This window comes from Lepisosteus oculatus, chromosome 14 (genome assembly GCF_040954835.1).
Source record: "Lepisosteus oculatus isolate fLepOcu1 chromosome 14, fLepOcu1.hap2, whole genome shotgun sequence".
Classification (NCBI taxonomy): Eukaryota; Metazoa; Chordata; class Actinopteri; order Semionotiformes; family Lepisosteidae; genus Lepisosteus; species Lepisosteus oculatus.
In genome coordinates this window covers 11,521,648-11,535,394 of record NC_090709.1, presented here as the reverse complement: position 1 = coordinate 11,535,394, position 13,747 = coordinate 11,521,648, and the positions used below count along the sequence as shown (strand labels likewise).

The 13,747-nt window shown below is 38.1% G+C and overlaps 1 pseudogene; it reads right to left on the bottom strand.

Annotated features, from left to right (window-relative positions):
* Window positions 1-13,747, bottom strand: part of LOC138242769 (zinc finger protein 271-like) — a 735,173-nt pseudogene that overhangs the window by 295,370 nt on the left and 426,056 nt on the right.

Below are 13,747 nucleotides of genomic sequence, written 5' to 3'. Positions count from 1 at the left end.
ATCAACTTGGAATATATTTTTTTAGCTCTAGGATACAGTTACCTAAATAATAATAAGAATAATCATTGTTTAATTTCGGTTTGAACATTTTTTACATTAAACGCACTACGGTAATTGATCGATACAGTCTTTATTGACTGTTTTCTAGATATTTAAAAAAGGATCAAAACCAGAAAAAGAATCAGTACTCACCAATCGGTGAAGCTAATTGTTTATTCTACGTTTTTTTAATTGAATTAATTGGTTTTCGATAGATAAGTGATCAATAACTCTCCTCCGTGCGCACCCTGTGCCTCCCGCGGTCTTGCTCTCTGATCCAGGTGCTCAGGCTGGTGTCTGTGATGTCACAGCGCTCTTTGTAACAGAGCAGAGCGCGTCTCCGCTGGAGGAGACTCCTGTCCGGAGCCTGGGGGGCTTTTCTTACAGATATAACATCCCCCCCAAAAAACAACACACCGGGCTGTGAAGAGAAGCGAATCATAACAGTTGTAAAAGGAGAGTGATAAACCAAGGAATGAAATTCATTAAACAGGAAAAAAAATAGTTTACTTCGCAGATTAATGTGTTACAAGGCGTACCCGTGTGGAGCAGTAGAGAACGAGCACAAGTCCCTGTAATAAGTGCTTTTAAATGTTTTAAACGAATCATCAGAGTATAGAAGCCAGGAGGATCAGGAACCTGATCCTGGAGGTTAAAATGTGTATCCTGGTTTTATTTCCAGCCTGCTCTCAGTTCCATAGGTAGTCTGATTACCTGTTACAATAATTCATCTAATTGTAAATTTATAAGACTGTGAGACACCTGTGAGAGACATATGAGAGCTGGTGATTACCTGGGCTGGTGTGGAATCACACACAGACAGGTCTTCTTCTGTGTGATCTGAGTCCCACTGCTGAGAGCTACAGACTGGTCAACTGGTCACTACTGTAGACACGACCATCGGCCCATCGGCTACTAATAATCAATATACAGTGTACTGACCAAAGTGTCACTACTTGTGTTTATTACATAAAAAGATAATTCCACACTCACGTGTGTTATAAAACATTTATAAAACATGTTTGGAGACTGACATACAGTAAAGAAAGTAATACTGAAGGGCTGGAGGTCCTGGAAAGGGTTAATAGAAGCTTCTTGCTTCTGACCTGGAACAGAGTCCACAGCTGACAGATCAGTGAGTCTTGAGCCCAGTTCACAGAGAGGAGAACCAGGAGCTCTTCTGTCTCTAAGTGGCTGTGAGGAAGGAGAAAATGGGAAAATGTGACCTGAGTCCAGGCTGTTCTGTCTGATATTATTCATGTAACAGCACTGATTGTCTGAATGTCCTCTGGTTCTGGATTGACGGATAAAAAGAAGTATGGAGCTTCTGTCCGATTGTCTCTGAGCTGTGAATCTGACTGAGAAGAGAATAATGATTTTTTATTCTGCCTCTGATAATTTTTCTCTTTGCCAAGTGGTGTTACATCCCCTTCAGAAACTCTGCACAGACTGTCAGAGTGAGAGAAAAGTAGAGATATGGACAGATAAGAGCACACGCGGCGAGAGATACATACGTCTTGATTTACTTTGAACCAAGTGTTCATTTCCTTTGTGGAACAAGTTGTTTCTGAACTTCAAGAAATTCATACAACTTCTGAAAGATAAAATATAAGTCTTGCTAATCAGGACAGAAGAAATACCGCAAGAAAATGTCAGTGATTTTTCTCCTTTCAATGAAAAGTGGAGAAAAACAACGGCAGTGCATCTCCGTCGGCTTGATTTAGCTTAATACAAGTATTCACTTCCTTTTCTAAGGATTACAGACTGCGAAAGATGAAATAAAGTTATTGGTTATTCATGGTCAGTGCAGAAGAAATACTGCCGGCTGGCAGGAAAATGTCAGTATTTTATAATTCTTTAACTACAAACGTGTGAATGGCAAAAAGCAACGGGAGTGTGTCTCTGTGCAGCTGTTAAATGAAGGGCTGGTGGTTCAAACCCACTAAGGGACGAGCTTCAAACTGTTCCGCTGTAACCATAATCTCTGCTAAAGCTTGATGGGATTTCTTCGCAAGCCCTCTGGAAATTTGCAGGAAATATCTATTTTACTCATGTGGAACTACAAGTAAACAATTAAGTACCTGTCAATGTCCAAGAAAACCATTTTCACGTGTGGAATTTTATCTTCAACTGGCTGTCAGGAGAATTCATTTATACACCCGTTGTATCCTAAAATATTTTAAAATTAGAACACAGATTTGTTGGAGAACTTGATAATCCTTGACAATCATTATTAAATGAGCATTATACAAATGTGCGTTGATATTTTGTATATGTACCTTAATTGTAATAAAATTAAACATAATTGCTTTGAAATGGATGTTCATTTGAAGGATTTGAGGAAACTATCAAGGATCTCAGAACAACCAAAGATACATTTGGGCATCTGCTATTGGCAAAGATTAAAGAGTACTGTAAGTGTGAAGCTTGCACACACACGAGATAAAAATCAGTTTTAATGTACTTCATTAAACTGATGGTGTGCTTATCAATCGTGCATAAAATGTACATAGCTCAGGATGGTTTCAATCAGTCAATCTCTGAGTTACAAGCCCAGCACAGGTCCGCTGCGCCACTCCGCTAACAGATGTCTTAGGGTGATACAACACAACTACTCTATCTTTGTTTTCTAAAAGTGCGCCCGAGATGAAAAGTTTCAACGGTAAACGCAGACGTCACTTTGAGCACTTGGTCTTTTATAGTACAAATCATCACACGCTGCTCTACATGGGCATGTCTTCAAGACCATTGTGAACCAAACCTTCTGCCAAACTGAATCTTTCGTCGTTAATTCCCAAATCTTCAATGAGAATCAGTGAAACGAAAACCAAGCCCATGTACACAGTTGCGTCCTAGCGTGAAAGAAAAATGATGTAAACATTTGAGAAATAACGAGAGTAGTCTGAACATCTCCAGCCTGTCAACTGCTCTACAAAGAGATCGCTCCCTCTACACCCACTTTATAACGCTGAAAAATGATTCAGGAAGCACAGCAAAGTTCTAAAACCAGCGAATGCATCTGCATACATAAAATGTCAATTTTTCAAAAGTAAAATCTTCAACTTTGAAAGATTGTCATCCATATATTTTCGTTTTTCTCTTTTTTACATAACACGCTTTCAAGAAACAAACTGTCTGTGTATCTAGCTTTGTTAAATTAAAATCGGCACATCCCAGTGGGCAAAAGATGTAGAATATACGACTATTAAACGCATACCTTAGACGTGTAAATTTGCTCCGTAACTGGTCTAGAATTAAATTCTAATATACGTATATTGTTATACGTCAATTAGACATCTATGATTATATGTTTATTATACATAAATGGTTGGAGTTCTATTATACGGATACATTTAGAGGACTATTATACATATATAGTTAAAGGGCTATTATACATCAAAGAAAGATTTTTATAGGTGTAGAAACTAGTAAATAAAGCCAATGATTTGTTTTAGAAATGTATTTTTAAAATATACAATTATTCACACCTGAACAATATGTAGTTCAAATTATACATTATATACAATATTGCAATCAATATTTACAATTTTTGTGTACTTTAATCAAAGAGATAAAAAAGCGAATCTGTTTCATTCAGACATCGATCAAAAGCTCAATAAACGACGAAGTAGAGGTTCCTGTTCCGAATTCAGCCCACGTCTGATTGTCTTGTTTTGGCCAAGATCTGATCTTTGAATTAAGGGACTACTCTGTCTGCTTTGTAATTCAAAAATACATACAATGTCAAGTTTTTTGTAGATATAAAGGTGTTCTCTGTTTTCAAAGGATAGGTACTTAATTGGCATAATGATTTGGTATTGATTTTGTATCGTTGTATTATAAAGTTTGTGCTTTCTGTTTTTTTATCGTATTGTGAACTTATTTTTTAAACAAATGCTTACAAAGGCAAACACGGCACACATCTGTTTATACCAGTGGTGAATTGTACATTTTTATTAAGTACAAGCTACTGTGCACATCTGGGAGTATAACAGGTTCGATATAAAGTGGCAAAAATATAAAAGGGGAAAATACCCCAGACTGCGTGTAAAGCCCTCGTTGTGACTGTTTTAGATTAAAATGGTGTACTGTGCACGAAATGTTGCAGAAACACAATCTGATATTTTGATAATTATTATTTTAATAATTTGATCAAATTGAGGCCCAGGATCCAAATCTTCAGTTCTGATTTTTTTAAGTGATATCTTTCCTTCCTGTCGTGGAAGTCACACGATGTGAGCAATTGTTTTTTTTACGTTGCGATCCAAAGAGCCTCAGACGCACTGTTACCAAACCAGGATGGATTCTGCTGGGAGCCGGACTGAGCTCATTCTCACTCCCTGTGCTAAAAACAGAATTAGCTCTTCCCGAACATCGTCTACAGCTGCTGGATGGTGCTCTGCGTCTTACTGCTCCGGCAATTAGTTTGACGAAAGACAGATCACTTGTGCGCTTTTAACTTTCTCGCAGCTACGGGCGAGACTGACGCTCACGATATGAAGGCACCCGCTGGAACACATTCTCTAACTTTCACGATCGCGACAGACTTAGCTTTTTAAAAAAAAGTAGATATAGCCCTGAAAAAAGCATTAGCTTTATCAGTTTTTACATTAATCTATTTTGAATCAAAGTTTGATATTTTTTTTATTTTTTATTGCATTTTACATTATAATAATCATTATTGCTTACACTTATATAGCGCTGTTCTAGATACTCCACTCAATGCGCTTTACAGGTAATGGGGATTCCCCTCCACCACCACCATTCTCCTGAATGATCACAGAGAGTCAGAACCTCGGTTTTACGTCTCAGCCGAAGGATTTTTAGCGCGACACACAAACCCTTTGTCTTTTTTAGAGTGATTTTTAAACAGACATAAATGTAGAAAATGTGTTTTTTTAGTACTGCAATAGCAGGGTCAGTGGCGTAATGAATAACGCGTCAGGCCTCGCGTCAGAAAATTATAGGTTGGCCTGCCGTCTGGCTTGTTGCGTTTATACCACTTACATTCTTTTATATAAATGAACTCCACCTGAAAGCTATAGAAAACACTTTGGGTAAGTTGTCTGCAGCCTCATGCGAATTTCGACAACTTACCCAAAACACTGTACTGTCTGGAGATCAGCTCCAGCTCTGAACTCAATTGCAATGAAAAACCATGCGTAACAAAACTGGAGAACAGCTGAACTTGTGCTCAGGTCGGTGATGAGGGTTCAGAACTGTCCTTGTTGTAATTAGCACGAACTGCACAGGCTCTGAATCAGACCATGTCAATTAGTCTGATCAGTGTAGGACACGTTAATGTAGAATTATTAATAGGTTTATTAGTTAGTTAAGGTTTACCCACCTGAACTAATGTAGAATTATTACTTGGTCTGTCTCTTGTTTGTACATAAATGAATGTCTCTGACAACTTAATGTTAGTTTTACGATGTAGGTCAGGCGTTGACATATGCACGAGTATATGAAATGTCTCACTCCTGATTCAACTCATGTTCTATAGGAGATTGGCGATTCCTCCTGTTTCTCGTACAACCATATCAGAACAGAAGCCCGTGTCACCCAGCTGTGATTCAAGATCGACTTGCATCTTTATCCCTTTTTTGTTCGTGATCATTATTTTCTTTAGTTATGATCAATATTGAACTTTTTCTAAATTAAATGACAATAATCAAACATGCAGGCAGATTTTTGAAAAGTATTCGGAATTGACAGGGTGCCCCTTTGGAACAGTCGTCAGAAAATGTGAGAAAATGAAAGTTATGTAATCTCTCCCACAAAGCATTGAAGATTGGAATCTGAGTGTAAAAAAGCTACCCGTCTTCCAGTGATAGGCAGGGATACACACCATGACTCGAATAGACTCAGTGAACTTTAACACCTATGATATTACGAGTGCTTTGCACGTGTCGAACTTCAAGAAGGAACTACTACAACAGTTGTGGACATAATTCAATACCACCAAGTCCAATGCCGGCAACTTCTGAGAAAATAATGTTCACTCATGGAATTTGGTCTTTGAATGGCTGGTGTGAAAATTCATTTATACTCCTGTTGCACCCTCAGCTGAAACATGTTAAAATAACAACGCAGATTTGTTGGAGAACTTGACAAGAATTATTGGGTTAGCACTGTATGTATTCTTGTATATTTACTTTAATTTTAATATAAATGTAAACATGCATGCTGTATAATCTATTGTAATTTTAAAATGTTAGCTGAGGATGCGAGGGGGGCTATTATACCTTGTGAAACACGCAAGGAACTGTAAAAAAGGCTGGTATTTGAATAAAATTGGCGATCACAAGAAAACCACAATTTATGTGGTATTATCATCAATATCCTTCAAAATCTACGTTCAAATGAAAGATTTGAAGAAACTATGAAAAAAGCAATAGTAGTAGCAGAGGATTTTGATTTTTGCTCTTCAAGTCAGTAGATCACCGTAGAGTTGCTGTCACGCCCTCTGCAGCCAGGGGGCGCTCCTTCTCTGTCCTATCCCTAGTTTCCGGTCTGCTGTCCTTCCTGTCCCTCTCTTTCCCTTGGGCTATATATTTCCGGGTCTTGCACTCTGTCCTCGCTCAGCATTGATGTTCGGATGTCCTGAGACCCGCCTAGCACCAGGGCGCCCCACGTCCGCTCCCTGAGGGCATAGGTTTCTATACGGCAATCCTGAACTCTTTGCACTATGAGCCCGGGCCTTTTTCCCGTCTCGCCGCTACGCATATGGGTCTTTTTCCGCTCTCCTGCTCCCCACGGTTAGTCCTTTTGGACGTCCGTGACAGTTGCGCCCCTACAAACAGCACAAAGGATGAAACCCACCTCCTTCGTTATTGCTATGTTTGGGCCGGTGAAAGTAGCGTTTGTGCTATTGAAAGCATCTCGGAAGATGAAGGTGCAGTCACTTCCACATGATATCATTAGATCCGACGACAAGAGCTGAAGACCCCCAGTCCAAGTCAGCAATGTGAGGAAGATGGATATGGAGGAAGGTACAGTATTGTAGCCGAGCAGTCTAAGGCACTGGAGTTTGGGCTCCAGTCTCTCTGGGGGCGTGGGTTTGAATCCCACTGCTGCCAAATGTTAATGTTTTAAGACCTGCAATACGATCAGTAAAAACGCTTTTTGTTAGGCTGCGGGACGTGTTTAGAGATAGACTTTCTAAAAGACAGGCTTGACATCAAGGCAGAAAAAATATTTTGTTTTCTCAACAGAAATTCTCTTTGGCACGTTCAGCTTTATGTAGGGAACAACATCTGCCGAGATCACTTTTGAGGCAGTGCACATGATAGTGTACCGGCAAGTACATTTAATATTGGCTGTGGTGGTGAGCTGCTTTTGTCTGTCTTCACGCCAAATCGTTGGCAGGGGTAAAGCTTATTAAATCTTTGAACATAGCGCTCCATTAGAAGTACTTTGTTCATGATCAAAAGAGGTCAGAAGATTAACTTCATGAATTCACATAGCATACCTTACAGGAAAGATTTAAAAGGGGAATTGATTGTGCTTCCTGATGTTGTTCCTGTGGTTTCTTTGGATACAAAGGTGAATGTTCTTTGACGTTCTGCTAGAGTATCCACTGGGTGGGTTTTATCAATTAGCTCGGATAGGTCATCAGTGCTCCGTCTCCGGAAAATAATCAGGACTGTTTTTTCCTGTGCTGTCTTTTAAAACATATAAGATCACGAGTTTACAGATTTCTCCAAATAACAACTATACATTTTAACCCAGCGGTTAGCATTCCTTCAATCCAATAGTTTTACTCTGGGTTAAAAGCAGCGCAATATACAGAGAGATGATATTCAAATATTTCAACGTTCTGTTGGATTACCTGTATGGAGATATCACTCAGAATTCCTAATATGATTTTGAGTTCAGTTTTGCTTTACTACTTTCAGAGTCTTTTATTGACCTTGCTGAAGCAGAGAAGTGACATAATCACAAATGTGACCTTCCTGTGCTGCTGTTTCTGGTTAATAATGATTACTGTGAGGAAAAAAAAAACAGCTCCTTGCAACCAATGCACTCACTTGTTGAGTGGGTATTTTCCGAGCTGCTCTTCCTCAACTACAAAGTTAGTTGTCGAGCAAGGACATCTGAGAAGGAGTCTGAATCCGTCAAGAACACAGGAATTCTAATATCGCACTGCCATCTTGTGTCCAGAGGTCTGCTTTTTCCTTATTGGATTTTTTGGTGTTTAAGAACACGCTTCCTACCTCGAATGCTAGTTTCAAAAGATGTTACCGGATGACAGATTATCTTGAAAAGATTTGGGGATGCACTGGCCGTGATCAAACCCAGCTCAATTATTTGGAAGGCCCCTGTTCCACCAACACACTTCTAAGAAGCACCTGCACATTTTCGCAAACCTCTCTCTCACCTACAAACTTATGAAGACACAGACATCCAATGAAAACTAATTTGATTCACTCAAGGCTCGACTCTTTTGTTGTGATGTCGTTTTAATTAATGTTAGCTATGATAAGGTGTCATTTCTGTCTCTTAAAGTTTAAGAGTCTGCTCCTTTCTTCCTGGTATAGAAATAACATGTTCCATCTTACTTTACAAACATCACTAAAAATACATTATTCAGCTCTAACGCCTGTGTGCATCGACAAGGCATCTCAAAAGGACATTAAATAAGAACATGATCCTTCCTGTTACCATTACTGTGGTTGGAGCGTTGTTTCACCCCTTTAGGTTCTTCTACAATATTTACAGAGCTTTATCACTGGAGTTGTACAGAAAATGTGTGCGTGTGTCCTGTAGCTCAGTGTGTGATGTAGCTCAGTGGTAGAGTGCATGCTTTGCATGTATGAAGTCCCTGGCATCTCCAAGTGCTTTATATTACTGTGCTCACATCGAAATCTGCTGAGTGAGAACTCTTTGCTCATGTTCATAGAGATCCAGGTTTACACAATTAAGTTCAGTCACACACGAAGTGCTACAGTGTTGCTCTGCTGTTTTAAATGTACCTCCAAAGCATTTAGTTCTGTTAACTACAACAAATGATTTGAACTAATTGAAGAAGACACCTGTTGAATCTCACCCGGGATTTCTTGAAGGACTAAAGGACTAAACAACAACTTTTGATGATTACAAGATATTACAAGAGAAACACAACCATCCGCACAGAGGCTTGGATCCTGAATGCTTAAGTTAAAAGACAAAGCGAAGGATATGACCTGTAAACTCTCTTCATGTTTTATAGTTTATGAAATAAAATAATGTTTACTTTCTTAATAATTTCTTATTGTTGATAGGTGATTTATTGAATTTTAACAAAATCACAATTTACACAAATTACAAACATTTTGGGTTAAACTGTTATTCACACACTCTAACAAAGATAAACGTTAGTGTCTTCCGGTGTGTGAGCCCATTTCTAATAAGAATAAAAAATAAGTTATATAAATTGAATTGTTCTACTTTTTATACTTACATAGTCTTATTAATATTTCAGTTAAATATTTTCTTCTGTAGTAATACTAGTCTCGATTTACAATTTTTGGACATGGTGCATCTTAAATAATTTTGTTATTAGTTTCGGTTTTGGAAAATCACACCCAGAAGCTACCAAGACTGGTAATCTTCACAAGATGTGTAATGCAATAGCAGCCTTCTGGGTGGAAAACAAAAAGTATTTCTTGGTATGAATCCTAGCTCATTTATAGGCGGTGTTCTAGGACTTCTCGCTTCAGAAATCCTGTCAAAGCATCGTACGTTTCTACTCCATCAATACCAGCAGTGTTATCACTACCAAACGCTAAGAATAGATCCTGGCAATACTTCATGAGATCTTCTTTGGAAAATTGTTTATTTTATTTTTTAAAAATATTTTCAATACCATCCAAAAAGTCAAAAGTTTCAATTGCATGCAACTGATGAGATCTCTCTTTGATGGAAGTTATAAGTACATCCAAAACACGTTTCTTGTGGATCCAGAAGAGGATCATTATGAGGCTCAAAACATGCCTGTCTCTTCTTTTTTTTGAGGATGAATTGATTATTGAGGTGTAATCATTGGTTCAAAACCCAAATCATCTGGTATTGCTGTTGTTTCTTTGATAGTTTCTTCAAATCCTTCAATTGATCTTCGATATCGAGGGATAATATCATACAAGTTGTGGTTTTCTTTTAATCACCAATTTTATTAAAATTTCACCTTCTTTTACAGATGTCTTGCATGTATCACAAGATATAACAGTCCCCTTGGGTCCTCAGGTAAAATGTTTTAAAAAGTACAACAAAAGTACAATATACTAAACAGCATTTATGGTTACATGTATATTAAAATGAAGGTACATATACCAAGATATTAAAATACAATTGTACAGTCCAAACCTAATAATGCTTGTGAAGTTCTCCACCAAATCTACACTGTAATTTTGAAGTATTATAGCTGAGAATGCAAGGTGAGTATGAAGATCAAATTCTAATTAATTTCTTGGAAGCTGCTGATGTTGGTCATTATTGAGCATTCCAGATCATATTCACTTAAGTACTAAATTGATTACTTCTTGTAGCTTGAAACGTGCACAATATTTGCATTTCTTGCAAATATCAAGATGTTTAAGGTGTCACTGAGAACAATAATCGAGTTTGAGCAGATATTATGCTTACATGGGAATCACAAGACGTGCTCCTCTAGGTTGGCTTGAACTACCAATCTTCCGCTTAAGAGAAAGAGTAACAAGAACCAATGTTTTGCAAAGTAATTTGAAGACCTAGATAAAGAAACGTGGCGCAGAATGAAGAAGCATGGACAGGGTTTGAACCCTCATAGCCCAAAAGTCCACCTACTATACGATGTTAATGGAGGCATACATGTTTACATGGGATAGTTACTCCTGCTCCCAAACCAATATGCTGCAGTGATATATGATAATGGTTCTGTCACTGCTTGTGAGCCATGTGTTTCAGCTGTCAGCCTACTATACCATGTTCAACCAACGCTAGTAATATCACTGTTGTAGTAGAGGAGCAAGAGAGGTGCAGTCGGTAGAGCTGACCCTTAAGTTCAGAATTGTGGATTCAAGGGTCATTTGTGTTCTTTCTGATCCCTCTAATCTTTTAGTAGGACAGTGCAAGCAGGACGTGATAGCATACAGTGACAACCCAATGTCTTATGTGCTTTGTGTAATTCAGCTTTCTTACCACTTTGGGGCTCGATTCAGATATCGTTGTTAAAGCAAGGGGGGAGCAAAGGCTTTCCTAAATCAAGGTTGGTCTGCTCACAAGTAAATATAAACACTTGAGCGTTTACTGTTTGAAGACCGCACTTTGTCAAAATACTGCTGTTTCTTAATTTCACATTATGGTATTAAGACGGGGCAAAGTAGTGTAGGCCTTGTGCAACTTTGATTAGCGTTTGTTATTCGGTTTTGAGGTTTGAGGAGCGTAATGCAAATCGAACTGGTGAATAGAAAATGAAACAGGAATCACTTCTTGGGCTAAGAAATCCAAGAAGCATGGAAACCTGTGGATCTTAACACTACAGAACACTCACAAATCGCAGTGTTGCTGCTTTTATATTTCGGTCTTTGACTTTTGAATGCATGCCTTACCGGAAATCTTTCTTTACTTACAGACAGCTCAAAAAGTTCTTAAGGCAGAAATTGTAGCCCATCTAAAAGTTCCTTTCTGCTAATCACATTTAAGTGTTGACGAAGCATTTTCCTGCCCATCATGTTCTTGATAAGCGGTTTCTCTGTTTTCCTCCTATTGTCATTGTCAGCACAATAAGACAGGAACAATACACACAAAATAAAAAAGTAGCTGTTAGAAGTGGGATTTAATCCCATTTTTCCATTTGGAGACCAGAACACCCAACCAAGATGAAAGACATCAGTTCTTAAGTCTGACACCTTAGACCACTCAGCCATCCTGACAAGTGATGACAAAACCTGTGCTGAATTCACCAGTAGTTCACTAAACTGAGTTTCTTCCTTGAACAGATTTGCTTGTCTACAGAGTAAATTGCAAAGTCCAGGTGTGCAAAGCTCATGGAGACTTATTCACAAACACTTACTGCTGTAATAAATGCAAAAGGATCTTCCACAAAGTATTGGTTGGGGGGGTTCACCAGGGTGTTGTAGGTTTATTAGTTTCAATTATTTTTCCAAAATTTTTCTCTTGAATTTTGTTGGTTGCAAGGTCACATTAAGGATGGAAAGACATCTGACATGATTTATCTTGATTTCTGGGTTAACATCACAAAAACCTGCAATTTCAATAAGGGTGTGTAGACTTTTTATATCCACTGTACAGTCACTTCCTTTGTTAAGCGCCATGGGGCAACCTAGTTATTGTGAAAGGCGCTATATAAAAATAAATTTAATTTAATTAATCCAGAGCATCAAGGCACTTTACAAAACATGCATAGAAAAGTAGAGTATAAATGTGTAAAACCGTAGTTTCTGAAGTAACTGCTTGGATAATCCAACTGCCACTGTTGTTACTGCTTCTGCTGCTAATACTACTACTGTTACTACTACTACCACCATGACTTCAGATTCTTATACTAATTCTGATACTAATACTCCTGCTACTACTACTGCTGTCATTACTAGTAATAGTGATAAAAACAGGGCACTCACAGATCTGTGGATGTGGGTCTGGACTCTAGAAAGTGGTTCCATTCGCAAACAGCTCTGGACCTCAACACCTGTTGATGGATCACTTCTGTCAGACACACCAGTGGAGCCCAAGCCCAACTTCACACACACTCACACACACAGATATACACCCACACAATCACACACATTATCACACACTGACAGACACACATCCAAACACTCACACACAGACACTACACAGACTCACAGACACACACATAGACACTACGAATACCTATAGACACACATCCACACACTCACAAACACAAATTCACACACTGAGAGACACCACACACTCCTCGCATACACCACACACTCACAAACACATATGCTCATAACTACAAATACACTATAAATAACACTAATACAAATACCAATTATATCGCAACAGTAACACTATCACTAAGACTTACACTATCATCATCACCAACACTGACACAAAATACTACTACACTTATAATACTAATAATAACAGTAATGCTATCAATAAAACTAACATGACTACTAGTGTAAATAATCTAACCTTATCTCTATAATTATCACTAATATTAACAGGAATACTAGCATTAAAACAATCAGTAGCACTAGCATCATTAATACTCACATGAACACTAGCATTAATGTTAAAACTACCGATTGTACTCACACTAATATTAACATGAAGACAATATTAGTATTAGTTGCTATCCGTGACGTCACACCGCTCTTTGTGACGAAGGCGAAACACCTAGCAGTGCACAGTGACGTTTCGCCTGTCGCCGTGGTTACCATACATATGATTTGTAAACAGTGGAAAAATGCATTTAAGCTTTTACTTACACAAATTTATCAACTTGGAATATAGTTTTTAAGAATTTATCAACTTGGAATATAATTTATAAACTCTAGCATACAATTCCTAAACAATCATTTGAATAATAATTCTTTAATTTTGGATTGAACATTATTAACACTAAGGCGCTATTGAAATTGATCGATACAGGCTGTATTGACTGTTTTCTAGATATTTAAAACAGGGTCAAAACGGGAAAAGAATTAGTATTCACCAATCAGTGAAATTAATCGATTATTCTACGGTTCTTCAGTTGAAT